Here is a 16,352-nt window from a genome sequence, read left to right as displayed (position 1 = left end):
GAGACCTGTAATTAAAACTGAGGTATCAGAGGGGACTCAGAGAGGCCAGAGGAAAACTGCAACTAGGAGTTCTCCTTGGGATCCTCTGCGGATGACAACATTTCAAGATAAATACATGCGGCGACCGGGAGAAACAGCAACTCAGTATTTATGGAGGGTGTGCCTCTCCAGAGACCGAGTTTTGTTAGATGCAAACGAAGCCAGTGGAAATTGGGCTCTGGTAGTCGAGCTAAATCTTGGCCCTCCCCCTGATAACTGTCCACATTCTGGGCTGGAAGAATAGATCAACCGGATAGGGATGAACCAATTCTTATACCTATCAAGTCCATTGATGATTTGTTAACTGCTATTACAAAAGCAGCCTGCACACAGGCAATGCACAAACGTGCTGACAGATTCCCCAATTACTGCCGAGGTGAATCCTATTATGATAAAACCTCTATTAAGGGGAGCTCCGGCAGACCTAAAAGCTATTTAGGTAGGCGCAGAGACACCATTGGAGCTGATTTGTTACTGAATTGACTAAATTTTGATTATTTAGAAGGCCTGGGCCTGGTTGGGCCTGAACAAGGCAAGGCTTTTAGAATAAATTGTTCGTATAGGAATCATATTGGGAGGGGGAGGGGGTAATGATACATCATGGGGTATTCGTTGGTGAATTCAATAGAAATATAGCCTAATAAAAGTTTACTAAAATAATGAATTTGCTATACTAAGGGTTGCTTTTAAAACAAGGTGCTATCAGTCAACTATGCCAAGCATCCTGTAGGTTGTGATAACATCAAGTCTTCTAAGACCCTGTGGCTCCTACAGACACACTGATGTGGATTCTGACCCACCTGGGCAATCTACCAGCGGGAGACTGGAGACAGGACCAGGACAGAGGCAGGACAGAGGCAGGACAAAGACGATAAAGGACTAGAATCAACAAAGACCCCACAGGAGACCCTCGAGCATGCATAATTACAAAGATAGCCAATTCCAGGAAATAAAATGACTACGTAGAAGAATTCTGGGAACTCATTGACATGGAACTGAATATGCATGTTTTTTGGTGTATATTAGTCGGGGTGTTTCACTGACTCCTTGGAGCACTCATGGTGGAGAATTCCCCAGTGCTGCCCAGTGCTGCAATAAAGAATGCCTGCTCAATAACAGTTTGTTTGTTGTTATTGGGTCTTGATCTCAGAATCCTTACCCAGCCACACCTAGCCTCCCACTGCGGTGAGGAGTGTTAGAAAGCAAAGGGGTTTGGAAGCTCTGAATTTTGGTTTCAGTTGGCAACCCAGATGGGACCCTTTTCTCTGCTCGGCTGCGGGAACCTCCGAATCGGCGACCCCCTAGGCTGGCCCCAGAGAGTTCTCTGGAGGGACTCACCAATTCGGCGGATCCACGCGGGAGCAGACAAGGAACTCTGGTAAGAATAAGGCATTCTTTTGTTTGTTTGTTTGTTTGTTTGTTTGTTTGTTTGTTTGTTTGTTTTTGGGACCGGTCAGTTGGAAGGCTGCCTCGTAAGTCGCAGTTCGTAAGAACCCCGCAGGGTGGCGAAAGCACAGTAGAGTGTGCTTTTGGTTCAGCACGCGTGAGTGTGCGTTGGCGGTATAAGCTCAGTAGAGTGAGCTTGTACAAGTATTGATTTCCTGGTAATCGGACTCGGCAAATGTTATTTTAGGTTGTGAACTTGGAAAAAATGTTATCTGGATATTGAGTTATTATTGGAAGTACTGATTTTTGGTTTGGGAATTGCATTGTATTATCTCATGAGATTGAATGAAATATTTGTGAATTGGGTGTGTGTGTGACTGAGATGTGCAGTCAAGCACGAAGTGAGTGTGGAGTTCTGATCCGCGGTTCCGTAGCTCCGTGAGGGGCGCGGCCGGAGACGAACAAAGCGAAAGTTTTGTCATTTGTAACTATGTTTAGAGATCTCTTTAAAATTGAAACAATAGCAAAGTTTGACTGATAGTAACTTGGAGTGTCTTAGCAGATGCCGAAGGGATAATAACTGGATTGATAATTGTTTAATGTGTGTTTTGTAAGTATCCCAAGTTCCCTATGTTTTATGTGATTAATGTAAGGTTTTTTGAGACAATGGTATAATTGGAATTGTTAATTGTGGGGCTGACCTGTTGATATTTGGGAAAAATTTATAGCCTCACTGAAGTATATTGTGTTGGGTTAAAAATGAGAAACACACAGGACAGTGGAATTCTTAAGAAATGTCCCCTGGGCTGTATATGGGCCTACTGGAAGAATATTGCAGAGGGGCAGGGAGAGTCAGTAAAAAAAACTCTCATCAAATATTGTAACCAATGGTGGCCGCCATATTGATTAGAAAATGAAGAAAAAGTGGCCAATGAATGGGACCCCAAATTATAATACCCTCCTTCAACTTATGTTATTTCTCAGGAGAGAGGATCAGTTACGCAGATATGTTCTTTTCCCTGCGAAATCATCCGGAGTGGCAAAGGGACTGTGGGATGGTCCCACCCTCTGACCTGCTCTAAAGGTGGTATTGTGAAAAAATTTAGCTGTCTTACTTGTCTGGTAACTGTTAAAAATGTTTAGCTTGTGTCTGGTATTGCCCTTTTGTTTCACTTGTGTCTTGTAACACGATAATGGTATCCTCAGCAGGATGTGACATTACTAAATGCTCACCATTGGGATGTATTCTGGAGATTGGAATAAGTTTGGGAGTAAGCCTCTGAAGATTCGTGTATTGCAATCAATGTGGTTTTGCAAGCATGAAGGAGGATGAGATGTGCCGCGTGTGGATGGTTTTATGATAATGAAATGTGAGTTTAGTAAAGAAAGTTGTTGTAAGTCGATGAGAATATAGAGGATCAGTTAATGGAACCCTCAGCTCTCCCTCTCCACCCTGGTAATACGAGGGGGAGTGAAATGGGGGCGAGTGGATGTTTGGAGGATACAGATTCCAGTCAGGTGGCTGGAAGAGGGGGGCAGTGTCTCGCTGCTCATGCCCCTTTAAGATAAGCATTCAAGGACGGCTGGTTGATATGCATGTCCCTCTTAAAGCATTGGACCTGTTAAATTGGAAACAGTTTGTGGGGCCAATGCGAAGAAAAGTATTGAAGCTACTAAAAGTAATAATGATAATTGAAAAATATATAATATTAAAAATAAATAATAATCCTCTTCAGTAATGAAAACAGTGAAGAGTTGAAAAAGCTAAAGAAATGGAATATAAACATCCACAAGATTATATTAACCATCTTTTGCCCAGGGAGAACCCAGACTGGAATCCTAACTCCAGGAGGGACCTGGACAGACTAGAGGAATGTCAACAATTAATTTTGTATGGGGTCCAGGTTGGGACCCACAAACCAAACCGAACAAACTTGTGCATGAGGTTAAACAGGGGTCTGACAAAGCATTTTCAATCTCTTTTGAGAGGCTATGTGAGCCTGCTAGAAAAATTGATATATTGGGACCTGGAACCTAACTGTAAATGTTTTACATATTGTTTACACGTCAGCCTGCCCTGGATAACAGAAAGCAAAAAAGCAGAGACCAGGCCAGAGTGAGATCATTGTCTGAGTTACTGCTGAAATCGAGCCTGGTTGGGTTATATCAGTGTGTATATTGTAAGCAAGAAGAGCATTGGAAAATGAATTGTCCCCGATCCTGGCAGAAGCCTCTAGGTCTAAATTAGATCCTATCTGGACAATAGATCAAGATAAGGGCTCAGACTGGCTGGAGGTTGAATTAAATTCCCTAGCAGAACCATGAAGCTGGGAAGGACAGGGTTAATTTTCGTTGAATACAGGACCTAGTTATGCTGTTCTAAATTCTTGCAAGGAACCTTTAGGTAAAGTTTTCTATACCAGCTGTTGGTGTGACAGGGAAAAGATGTTATGCCCTTTTTCCAGCTCCTCAGGAGAGAGCTGGAAAAATGGACCTCGCTATACAAACCTGAACGTCCGTTGCCGCTTTTGGGAGTGAGAACAGGAGGCTAAAATGATGGGCTCGGGGAGACTCACTGACACCAGCCCCCACCCCATTGTTGGCTGGCACAACGCTGTATCTGCAGTGTGTTTGAGCCACGGGGTGGTGTGAGGAACCAGCCCTCAGGCGGGAATATGTGTCAAAGCTCTATTGTAACTCCTCTCGTTTGCATCCCAAAAGGCCTTCCTGAGACAACTGAGACACCGATAAGGACCTGAGGACTGGAGGGGGTGAAGGCCCACTTCAGCTGCTCGGCCTTCCCACGGCAAAATGGATACAGGTATTTGTTTGCATTAGTAGATACCTTCTCAGGTTGGCCTGAGGCTTTTCCATGTTGCACTATCAAACTCAAGGAAGGAGCGCAACCAGTTAGGATAAAACAGTATCCCCTAAAGCTGGAAGACAGGCAAGGGGTGAAAAAAAAATTATAAAAGACTTCCTGAAATTTGAACTGCTAATTGAGTGTTCTTCAGAATATAGCACTCCTATTTTGCCTGTCAAAAAGCCTGATGGTAAAACCTAATGATTGGTACAGGATTTGCGGGCAATAAATAGGATAGCGGAAGATATACATCCGGTAGTGGCAATCCCATACACCTTGTTAAGTAATTTAAAGGAGACCTATGAATGGTTCACAGTATTGGATCTGAAGGATGCATTCTTTTGCCTCACCTTGGCCCCTGAAAGCCGCAATTTATTTGCTTTTGAATGGGAAAACCCTGATTCAGGGAAAAAAAAGCCCAACTTACCTGGACAGTGTTACCCCAAGGATTCAAAAACAGTCCTACAATCTTTGGAAATCAATTGGCTAAGGAGTTAGAGGCCTGGGAAAGACCTCCAGGAAATGGGACTCTTTTGCAGTATGTTGATGATATTTTAATAGCCACAGAAAAAAAAAAGAAGAATGTAAAGAATGGACTGTGAGTTTACTGAACTTTCTTGGACTAAGTGGTTATCGAGTCTCATTACAGAAAGCCCAGATTTTGAAGAAAGAAGTACAATATTTGGGATTTGTGGTTTCCAAGGGACAGAGACAGCTTGGGAATGACCGGAAGCACTGAGCACTGGAACAGGGGAGGTGGTGGAGTTCCCATCTCTGGAGATATTCAAGACCCACCTGGATGCAGTCCTGAGTAATGTGCTCTAGGGGATCCTGTTTTAGTAGGGGAGTTGGACTAGATGATCTCTAGAGGTCCCTTCCAACTCTGACAATTCCATGATTCCATGAACACATAGATTCCAAAACCTGTGTTGAATAACTTAAAGGAAGGAAGCTATTTGCAGGACTCCAGAACCAACTACGGTAAAAGAGCTTCGAACCTTTCTGGAAATGCCAGGTTGGTGCCGACTATGGATCCATAATTATGGACTAATGGCTAAACCTCTACATGAGTTAGTGAAAAATAGCCAGACACAATTAATATGGACTGATGAAGCTAAGAAGGCATTCAAAGAATTGAAACAAGAGCTAATGAGGGCACCAGCTTTGGGTCTGCCCGACATGACCAAGCCCTTCTGGCTGTTCTCATATGAAAAGCAAGGGGTGGCTTTGGGAATTCTAGCCCAGAATCTGGGTCCCTATAAGCGAGCAGTAGCATACATCTCCAAACAACTGGATACAATTAGTAAAGGATGGCCAGGATGCCTTCGGGCAGTGGCTGCCGTTGTTCTGAATATTCAAGAAGCCTGGAAGTTCACTTTGGGACAAAAGATGGTTGTGCATACTTCCCATGCAGTAACCTCTGTTCTGGAACAAAAAGGGGGGTATTGGCTCTCACCATCAAGGTTCCTTAAGTACCAAGCAGTCCTAATGGAACAAGATGATGTTGAAATTACTACATCTGCCATCATTAATCCTGCTTCTTTTCTGAGTGATAAGCGGGAAATGGAAACCATCACACATGACTGCATAGAGACTATGGAGACAGTGTATGCAAGCAGATCTGACTTGAAGGAGGAACCACTGGAGGATGCTGAATACACTTGGTACACCGATGCGGAGCAGTTTTGTAAAAGATGAGTCTGCATGGCAGGATATGCTGTAACCACCAGGGATCGAGTGGTGGAAGCAAAGTCCCTCCCTAAGGATACATCTGCACAGCAAGCTGAAATAATTGCTCTAGTGAGAGCACTGGAGCTTGCTAAAGGTCTAAGAGTGAGTATCTGGACAGATTCAAGATATGGCTTTGGTGTAGTTCACGCTCACGGAGCTATTTGGAAGGAACGAGGACTTTTGACGACCCTAGGAAAACACATCAAGCATGCTGACATGATTCTGAGACTTTTGGAGACTGTACAATTGCCTTCAGCCGTTGCTATTATGCACTGCCAAGGACACCAGAAAGGTAACACTGCCCAGGAGGTGGGAAATAAATTGGCAGACTATGAGAAAAAAAAAGGGCGGCGGAACAAGGTGAGGTATTAAGTCTGATTTCCTGAGAAAACTTTGACACTACCTGATTCAGTTAATTATGATGAAAGGGATCTTAAATTAATCAAAGATTTGGAAGCAGAGATTGAATCAACAGGTTGGGCAAAATTGAGAGATAACAGAATAGTGGTTCCTTTCAGGGTGCTATGGAAACTGGTGAAAACAGAGCATGACAAGACACATTGGGGAACTGGAGCTTTGTACAATTCTCTCACAAAACAAATAGTAGCTAGGAATCAGTTTCAAACTGTGAAGAGTATGGTTGATAGATGTGACATCTGCTTAAAAAAAAAAATAAATCCAAAGGTGGAGAATCGAATAAAATTTGGAAGTATTGATAAAGGGAATGTTCCAGGCCAAAACTGGCAGATAGATTTTTCAGAATTCCCTAGAAAGGGCAGGGATATTCATACCATTTCAGGATGGCCTGAAGCCTTCCCCTGTAGAATCAACAAGGCCCGAGAAGTTACAAAAATTTTATTGCAAGAAATTATTCCTAGGTTTGGAGTGCCAGAGGTGATCTCCTCTGATAGGGGAACACCCATTGTGTCACAAGTGGTTCAGCAAGTTAGTAAATTCTTAGAAATTAATTGGAAATTGTACACAGCTTACCACCTGCAAACAAGTGGGCAAGTGGAAAAGGCTAATAATTTGATAAATACATTCAGGGTGGCATCAAGCCCTCCCTATTGAACTAACAATCAGTAGTTTAAGAATATGGAATGACTACCCTGTTTGTAGGGTGTCTCAGAAATATAACCCATTTAACCTGGCACGGACAAACATACTTATTTTTGCATATACAGAGGAACAGGTGGCAATGTTTTGGCACTATGAAAGCTTGAACCTAAGTCATGCAAGCTTATCTTTGGGGAAATTAAATGAGATATTGAACCAGTCTCAAGAACTTCAAGAGCATTTAAGGAAGCAGAATAAAACCTTGGCTGAGTCTATCATTAAAACAGTAATAGCCAAAGACAAACTTATTGGTCTGTCTAGTCAAATTGAATCTGAAACTGCCCATCATAGGTGGGATATCTTCTCAGCATAATCATTCTCTGCAGGAAGAAACTGGGATGTTTTAATTCACCCACTTTTGATACTATTGGTGTTTGTGATTATACTGACGGTTGTTAATTGCCTTTTATGGTATAAGATAAAGAAACTGACTTTAAGAATTTGGGCCTTGCCTAAAGTAATGAAATATAATGATCTAGAATCTTTGTAAAGAAATTTACAAAGTTTAAAGAAAAGGGGGGATTGATACATCATGGGGTATTCGTTGGTGAATTCAATAGAAATATAGCCTAATAAAAGTTTACTAAAATAATGAATTTGCTATACTAAGGGTTGCTTTTAAAACAAGGTGCTATCAGTCAACTATGCCAAGCATCCTGTAGGTTGTGATAACATCAAGTCTTCTAAGACCCTGTGGCACCTACAGACACACTGATGTGGATTCTGACCCACCTGGGCAATCTACCAGCGGGAGACTGGAGACAGGACCAGGACAGAGGCAGGACAAAGACGATAAAGGACTAGAATCAACAAAGACCCCACAGGAGACCCTCGAGCATGCATAATTACAAAGATAGCCAATTCCAGGAAATAAAATGACTACGTAGAAGAATTCTGGGAACTCATTGACATGGAACTGAATATGCATGTTTTTTGGTGTATATTAGTCGGGGTGTTTCACTGACTCCTTGGAGCACTCATGGTGGAGAATTCCCCAGTGCTGCCCAGCGCTGCAATAAAGAATGCCTGCTCAATAACAGCTTGTTTGTTGTTATTGGATCTTGATTTCGGAATCCTTACCCAGCCGCACCTAGCCTCCCACTGCAGTGAGGAGTGTTAGAAAGCAAGGGGGTTTGGAAGCTCTGAATTTTTGTTTCAGTAATTATGTTTTAATTCAGTAGTCACAGAAACCACATGTACTAGACAAGTGGTACATACAAGTAGCTAAGGGCTAGTGTTATATAAAGTAAGATATTATGCTTAAGCAGTTAGCATGGAAAGAACAATACAATAATAAATCTTGAACCTATCACACGGTAGCCAAGGTCACAGTAACCAGCTATGCTGCTTGAATATCCCCTTTCCCAATACCAACCTGGTTTGAATATCAGGGACTATAATCAATAGGGTGACCGATGATTTTTTTAGAAATTAATATGTATGAAGTTATGTAACTTGAAGGGGCCAATCAATGCAAAGGTTAAACTTAATGAATAATTAAAAGTGAGCATTATATGCATTTTTATGTTACATATTTTAGACAATAGAAATTGAAGATATAAAAACCTGTTGATTGTAATGCAATTCAGGATACGCTAGGAGGAGTTATCCCCTGTATCCTCCGTGTGTCAATAAAGAAGTGTCTGCTTATCTACATCACATTGGTGTCGATAAGTTATTTTTTCCCACATTTGGTGACAGATCAGCTTTACAATCAGGGGTTACAAGCCGGCCAGCAGAGACAGCCTATCCCTATGTGGGTAGAATGTTTGCATGATACAGTGACTCATGCAAGAGAAATTGGGTGGACAGATTTTGATGAGCAAACTAAACCGACTGATACATTTTCAAAATGCAAAGGGCAAAAATTCCTCGGATGTCAGGTACGAAATTATACTTCTACTCCTGTGACGAAAAGCTATACAAAAGATGTGCCTTGTGCCTCGCTATACGGAAGAACAAAGGTACAAACTCTACAAACAAGCAATATCCCTGGGTATTCCTCACTCAATATTACAAGGACAAAAAGCAGCTTGCATAGCAGAGTTAATAAAGGTAATAGAACAAGCAAGGAAAAAAGAATCTGAAGACTCCTCACAAGGGAGGAGGAATTCAGGTTTCTTTGAGCAGCCAAAAAACTAAGCGCCAGACAATGTCTAGGTTTCCTCACTCAGCACATTATGACCTATCAATGGTCTGATAAAGGGGGGGCCTCATTTATTTACCAGTGGAACCAAAACGACCTTTGAAATTCTTAACTGATACAAGAGCAGAAATATCAGTGAACACTCCAGACTATGCTCTAAATTTAAATATACATTCCACAAGGAAAAAGGTCAAACTTAACAGGATTTAATGGGAAAAGTAATGTATGTTACATTGCTAAGGTCTGTCTGCAGTTACCTGGGGAAAAAAGAATGACTTCACATGTCATTGCAATAGCAGATCATGAGGAAACCATCTTGGGATATGATATCCTCAGAGGGAAAATTTGGCAACTACCTGATGGGAGTGTCTGGTCATTTCTGAGGAAGATTATAACATTAACCTTTTAAAGGTAGCCCCTATTTTACCCACATCTGCGGTAACCAATGTTAAAGAGTATCCCGTTTCTCCTGCAGCTAGAGAAGGAATAAATGAAGTTCTCAAAGACTTAGAACAAAGGGACATAATTTGTCGGGTACATTCACCTTTTAATTCTCCTGTCTGGCCAGTCCGAAAACCAGACGGCAGGTGGCGCCTGACAATTGATCGTAGACAGCTTAATGCCAACTCTGGGCCACTTAAAGCAGCTGTTCCAAATATAGCTACCCTCACTGACAACCTGCAGGCAGCCGCACACACGTGGATGGCAGTTTTAGATATTAAGGATATGTTTTTTATGGTTCCATTACAGGAAGAAGATAAACCCAAATTTGCATTTACCTGGGAAGGAGTCCAGTATACTTTTAATTGTTTACCACAGGGATATAAACATTAACCAACAATTGCACATAATGCATTGGCTGAACTCCTTCAACAGGTAAATATTCCAGAAGGGATACAAGTTTATCAATACACTGATGACATACTAATTGGTGGAGAAGAAGAAAACACAGTAAAAGAAGCAACACAAGCAATATGCAAACAATTACAGGATGAAGGGCTAGAAATATCCCTTAATAAATGTCAGGGTCCAGCTAAAGAAGTGAAATTCCTAGGCACTTGGTGGGTTGCTAGTCAAACTGTAATTCCAGAAGACACTATTACAAAACTGGATGATATTTCAACTCCCAACACAAAAAGGGAATTACAACAAATTATGGGTACAATGGGATACTGGAGAAAACAGGTCCCTGGATTTTCCATAATAGCCAGACCACAAGCATGGAATTGGCAAGACATACATGAACAAGCATTGCAGACACTGATAGAAGAACTGAAAACATATCAGTCACTTGGACCCATCCACCCTAGTGATCCCATAATGGTAGAATGGGGTTTTGCTGAACATGGAACTTACTGCAACCTCAAGGTCCTCAAGGACCCAAGAGACCATTATCATTCACTTCCACAGCATTTAAAGATGCTGAGATGAGATACACTGTCTGGGAAAAGGGCTTATTATCACTAATTCAAGCTCTTAAGCAGGTAGAGAAAATTTACCAACATCAATCTGTACAAATTCAAGGACCCTTCCATTTACTAGCCAGCATTAGGAAAGGCAGTGTTCCACTAGCTGGAGTTGCACAAAATCCAAACGTGCACAAATGGCTTATATATATCTCTGGGATGATGGTTCAAATGAGTATAACTGAGGGACCAACAAAAAATACTAAATTGCAAATATCAGTGACTTCAGATGCTTTGGCTTAACAACAACCCTATAAGCCTAATCCTATATTGGACACCCCAACATTTGCACCCGAATCAGAAATCAAAGATGTGTGTGTTCTGGTTTGGTGGGTTTTTTGGTTGTGGGGCAAGGTCCCCAGGAGTGGCTCCCATAAGAAGCTGAGAAGCACCCCCTGCCCCAAAACCCAGCCAAGGAACCATTAGAGGGACAATATAGATGTGTCTCAGCGATTAACATACGAAAGAACAGCTATAACACCTGAGAAGAGCTGTGCTGGTGGAGGAGAGCAGTGCTGGTGGTTGGTGAAGAAGAAGGGGAAGAAGGTGCCCAAGCAGAAGTTTCCCTGCAACCCATGGCGAGATGGCAGGCTGTCCCCCTGCACTCATGGAGGAACGTGGTGGAACATTCCCTGGGGGCGCCAGGAGGGGTGAGCTTGGCCAGTGGACTTGGATTTTGTGGCCAGTGGGTTTGTTGCCTGTGGACTCTGATTGAGCAGCTTTGGAAGACCCCGGCGCCAGGGGAGCTGGCTGTTCCAGAAAGAGTGATAGTCATAGGATACTTGTTAGTAGATTCAATAGAAATATTGCTTAACAAAAATTTTACTAAAAATTGCTGTACTAAGTTAGCTGAACGGGTTCCTATAGCCAATTCCAGGAAATAAAATGACTATAAAAAAGAATTCTGGGAACTCATTGACAAAAAATTGAATATGCATGTTTTTGGTGTATATTAGTTGGGGTGTTTCACTAACTCAGCAGAGCACTTATGGTGGAGTATCCCCAGTGCTGCCCAGCACTGCAATAAAGAATGCCTGCTCAATAACAGTTTGTTTGTTGTTATTTGGTCTTTATCTCGGAATCCTTACCCAGCCGCACCTAGCCTCCTACTTCAGTGAGGAGTGTTAGAAAGCAAGGGTGTTTGGAAACTGCGAATTTTTGTTTCAGGAGCCCGTGACCGGGCCAGATTTGGAGCTGGGGAGCTTCCAGCAGCTTCTCACAGGAGGCACCCTTGCAAGCCCCTCCCCTGCTACCAAAACCCAGGCACGCTGACCCAAAACAGGAAGTGGTGGACTTCCTGCCCTCCTGGCTTTGAGAGTATGGCAGGAAATGGGAGGGAACACTGACCCCTCTGTTCTGCCCCCTGGATCCCTCAGGGTCCCAAACAACACCCACTCTTTAGGTTCTCATTGATACCATAAAATGAGCCTGTGCCCCCTCAAACGATAACATGCTCGGGATTCCCCTGACCCACGAGCAGAACCATGCACATGGCCTTCTTGAACTTCATGAGGTTTGCATGGGCCCACTTCTCAAGCCTGTCAAGGTCCCTCTGGATGGCAACTCTTCCCTCCAGCATGTCAATCGCCCCACACAGCTTGGTGTCATCTGCAAACTTGCTGAGGGTGCACTCAATTCCACTGTCCATGTTTCCAACAAAGATGTTTGTTCTGGTTGGGTGGGTTTCTTGGTAGCGGGGGAAGGGCCACAGGAGTGGCTCCAGTAAGAAGTTGAGAAGCTCCCCCTGCTCCAAAACCAGCCAAGGAGCCATTAGAGGGACAATAGATGCGCCTCCTCAATTAACATACAAAAGAACCGATATTAACACCTGAGCAGGGAAGCACTTAGGGGAGAAGAGCTGTGCTGGAGAAGGGGAGCAGTGCTGGTGGTTGGTGAGGAAGAAGGTGCCCTAGCAGAAGTTTCCCTGCAACCCACAGCGAGATGGCAGGCTGTCCCTGTGCACTCATGGAAGAACATGGTGGATCATTCCCTGGGGGCACCAGGAAGGGTGAACTTGGCCAGTGGATTTGCTGCCAGTGGACTCTGATTATGCAGCTTTGGAAGACCCCAGTGCCAGGGGAGTTGGCAGTTCCCGAAGCATCCCATGACTCTGTGAGAAGCCCACGCTGGAGCAGCTTGCTCCAGACCTCGTGGGAAGGACTCATGAAGGAGAGGTTCGTGGAGGACTCTCTCCCATGGGAGGGACCCCATGGGGAAGCAGGGCAGGACTGTAAGGAATCCGTCTTCCTGAGGAGGATGGCGTGGCAAGAACCACCAGCCTGTGAAGTGACTCTAAACCCCATCCCCTGTCCCCCTGTGCCGCTGGGGGGAAGGAGGGAGAGAAACTGGGAACAAAGTGATTTGGGCCCAGGAAGAAGGGAGGGGTGGGGTAACATATGCAAGCACTGCTCTTTGTGTTGTCTGTGTCCTGTGTGTGTTTGATTAGTGTGAAATTAAATTATTATTTTTTCCCCAAGTTGAGTCTGTTTTGCCTGGGACCTTAATCGGTGAAGAGCCTTCCTTGTCCTTTGTCTCGATCCATAAGCTTTGTCTTCCTCATCCCAGAGTGTGTGCGGGCGTGGGGGGTGTTGAGTGAGCGGCCATGGGGCTGTTCCTTTGTTGTCGTGTTGGGCCTAAACCACGACATTATTGGTGAGCCAACCAGGAGAAAGACAAAGAACCATGACAGTGTTAAACAGCACAGGTCCCAGTACAGACCCTTGAGGAATGTGACTCGTCGCTCATCTCCACTTGAACATCGAGCCATTGACCACAATTAGTCAGTCAATTCACTATCCATGGAATGGTCAATCCATTGAAAGGAAAGGAAAGCACTGAAAAAGAGCAGGTGTAATAACAAGTTTTTTTATCGTAGTCCCTGTTTACTAGCCTTGTGCTTTCATGTACTTAATCATATTGGTTTAGGTTCTTCAAAGGTGCTGTTCTCTGTAAGCAAAGTCATTTTGGGGGTGAGTCAAAATATGTTTTCTCTAGCATGACTTGTGGACAGAAGTTTTCAGGCTTTCCTGTGATTCCTAAGATTGTCAGACTTTTTATTTCATTTTGTTTGTTGTGCCACCTTCTGAAGTTCAGATAAGGTCTGTTTTGGCCCCACAATAAACGTTTGTGGGGGGTTTTTTTGGACAGTTAGAGGTATGGCGCCAGCTCTTTGAAGCCTTTTCTTAGTATAACTTAAGAGCTGAACACAGTCTGCTGCAAGGGGTATTTCTTTGTGTACTTTTGTTAAATCAAACTCTCCTGCTCAGCTTTGTTGTTTCTCATGTCAGATCTAAGTGTACTTAAAATACCAGTATCAAACATCCCCGTGTGGTGTTTCCGTAGACAAAGAGAAGGTGTTACTAGTGCGATTTCTAAATGCCCTTCTGTCCACCAAGCAATACTCGATTCAGTGCAGTTCTAAAGTGCTTGAGCCTAGCATTTGTTTCACTGTGCCTTTCTGTCCTTTCTTCCTTGGAATGTAACTTCCTGGATTTCTAGAAGAACTGGGTAACTGGGATTAGGGTATCACAGAATCACATCAATTCATATGCTAAGAAGGCAGCCTAGGTAGGTAGCAATATGTTTACACCTAGCTAGTATCAAGAGAGCAGTGAGTACTAGACCAATCTCATATTCTCAAATATGAAATCATATTCTCAAAGAGCAGACAAAAAAGCAACATTAACACAAAGTAACTAAAAGATGCATGTTAAGGAAGAGGTGAACTAAACAATTATATTCAGGAAATGAAAAATCGATGCAACAAAACCACTTCTAGCTCATGTTCTGATCACTATGCTTTATCTACTGTTTTCTTGACAGAAGGTGTTTAAAACACAGAAACTCATTGTGTTAGTGCGTGTCATGTAAGGTATAATGATTTCCTGAAGGGGTGTGCATATGGGGGGGGGGGGGGGGGGGGGGGGGGGGAGGGAGGGAGGAAATCAACTAACAGAAGTGTTTCATTGATTCAAGTACAGTGCTGAAATAGTTCTGAAGTCAGACCATTCCTTGTTCCTGTTTTTAGGTATACAAATTGGCAGCAAGCTGAATTCCAGTAGATTCAAGTAAAGTTCAGTCACATTTCAATAGATATGAACTTGCTTAATCAGTTCTAAGAGAACAGGGAGCAAAACTAAGTATGACTTTAATATATTCACACTGATTATTTATATTAGCATCAAAACATGGTGCAGTTGTGGAAATTATCAGAAGCAAACAGTTTTAGGAGTTTAATACCTCTCACTAGTGTAGTTCTCATATCAGTAATGTTTTTAGTGTGCAGAAGAGAGCAATAAGAGTAAACTTACCTACAGTAGCTCTAATTAAGGGAGAGGAATCACCAATGTTGTTCAGACATTCACTTTTGATGAAGTCGGTTACCCCATTTGGAAAGTTATGAAAATGTGCTTTTACATTATTCTTCAAGATGAGACCACTCAAGGAACGTGTTGGTTCATCTGCAATAGAAAATAATTACATTGAAACTTCAACCAGCTCATAGGATAAGCCAGATTTCCAGAACAATGCAAGAAGATCAAAGCTTATAGTGAGAGATATTAATCTTTATTTCCTTATCTCTCCTTCCAAATAGACCCTCAATTCACATAGCCAAGTATTGCAAAGTCTACGTTTTAAGAAAGCTTTGTATAGCAAGGTATAGATCTGAACTCATAGGATACAGAAGACTCATGAAAGATTTGATGGATGGACCATTTGTTGGGTAAGGAAATGGCTGGATGGTCGAACTCAAAGAGTGGTGATCAACAGCTCGATGTCCAGATGGAGACCAGTGACAAGTGGTGTTCCCCAGGAGTCAGTACTTGGACCAGTGCTATTTAACATCTTTGTCGGCAACATGGACAATGGCATTGAGTGCACCCTCAGCAAGTTTGCTGATGACACCAAGCTGTGTGGTGAGGTCAACACACTGGAGGGAAGGGATGCCATCCAGAGGGACCTTGACAGGCTTGAGAGGTGGGCTCGTGCAAACTGCATGAAGTTCAACAAGGCCAAGTGCAAGGTCCTGCACATGGGTCAGGGCAATCCCAAGCACAAATACAGGCTGGGTGGAGAATGGATCGATAACAATCTGGAGGAGGAGGAGTTGGGAGTGATGGTTGACGAGAAGCTCAACATGAGCCATCAGTGTGCACTTGCAGCCCAGAAAGCCAACCGTATCCTGGGCTGCATCAAAAGGAGTGTAGCCAGTAGATTAAGGGAGGTGATTTCTGCCCCTTTACTTGGCTCTCATGAGACCCCACCTGGAGCACTGTGTCCAATTCTGGAGCCCCCAACAAAAGAAGGACACGGAGCTCATGGAGAAAGGCCAGAGAAGGGCCATGAAGATGATCTGAGGGCTAAGGAATTACTATTTTTCATTTTCATATTTTAGACCAGTTTTAAGCAGTGTATATTTTGCCCAGTAGCATGTGTATAATATATATAAAATAGCAATATATATAATATGTATATAAAGCAGATGTATTTATATCTAGAAAAGCATTGAGTAATAATTTATGGCACAAAATATAAAAAGAATAAATGCTGAATTCTGCACCTGGCATGGAGTAACGCTGGGCACAAGTACATTTTGGGAGAGAAG

The sequence above is a fragment of the Apus apus genome, chromosome W (genome assembly GCF_020740795.1).
Source record: "Apus apus isolate bApuApu2 chromosome W, bApuApu2.pri.cur, whole genome shotgun sequence".
Classification (NCBI taxonomy): domain Eukaryota; kingdom Metazoa; phylum Chordata; class Aves; order Apodiformes; family Apodidae; genus Apus; species Apus apus.
Note: the sequence above shows the minus strand (reverse complement) of the source record.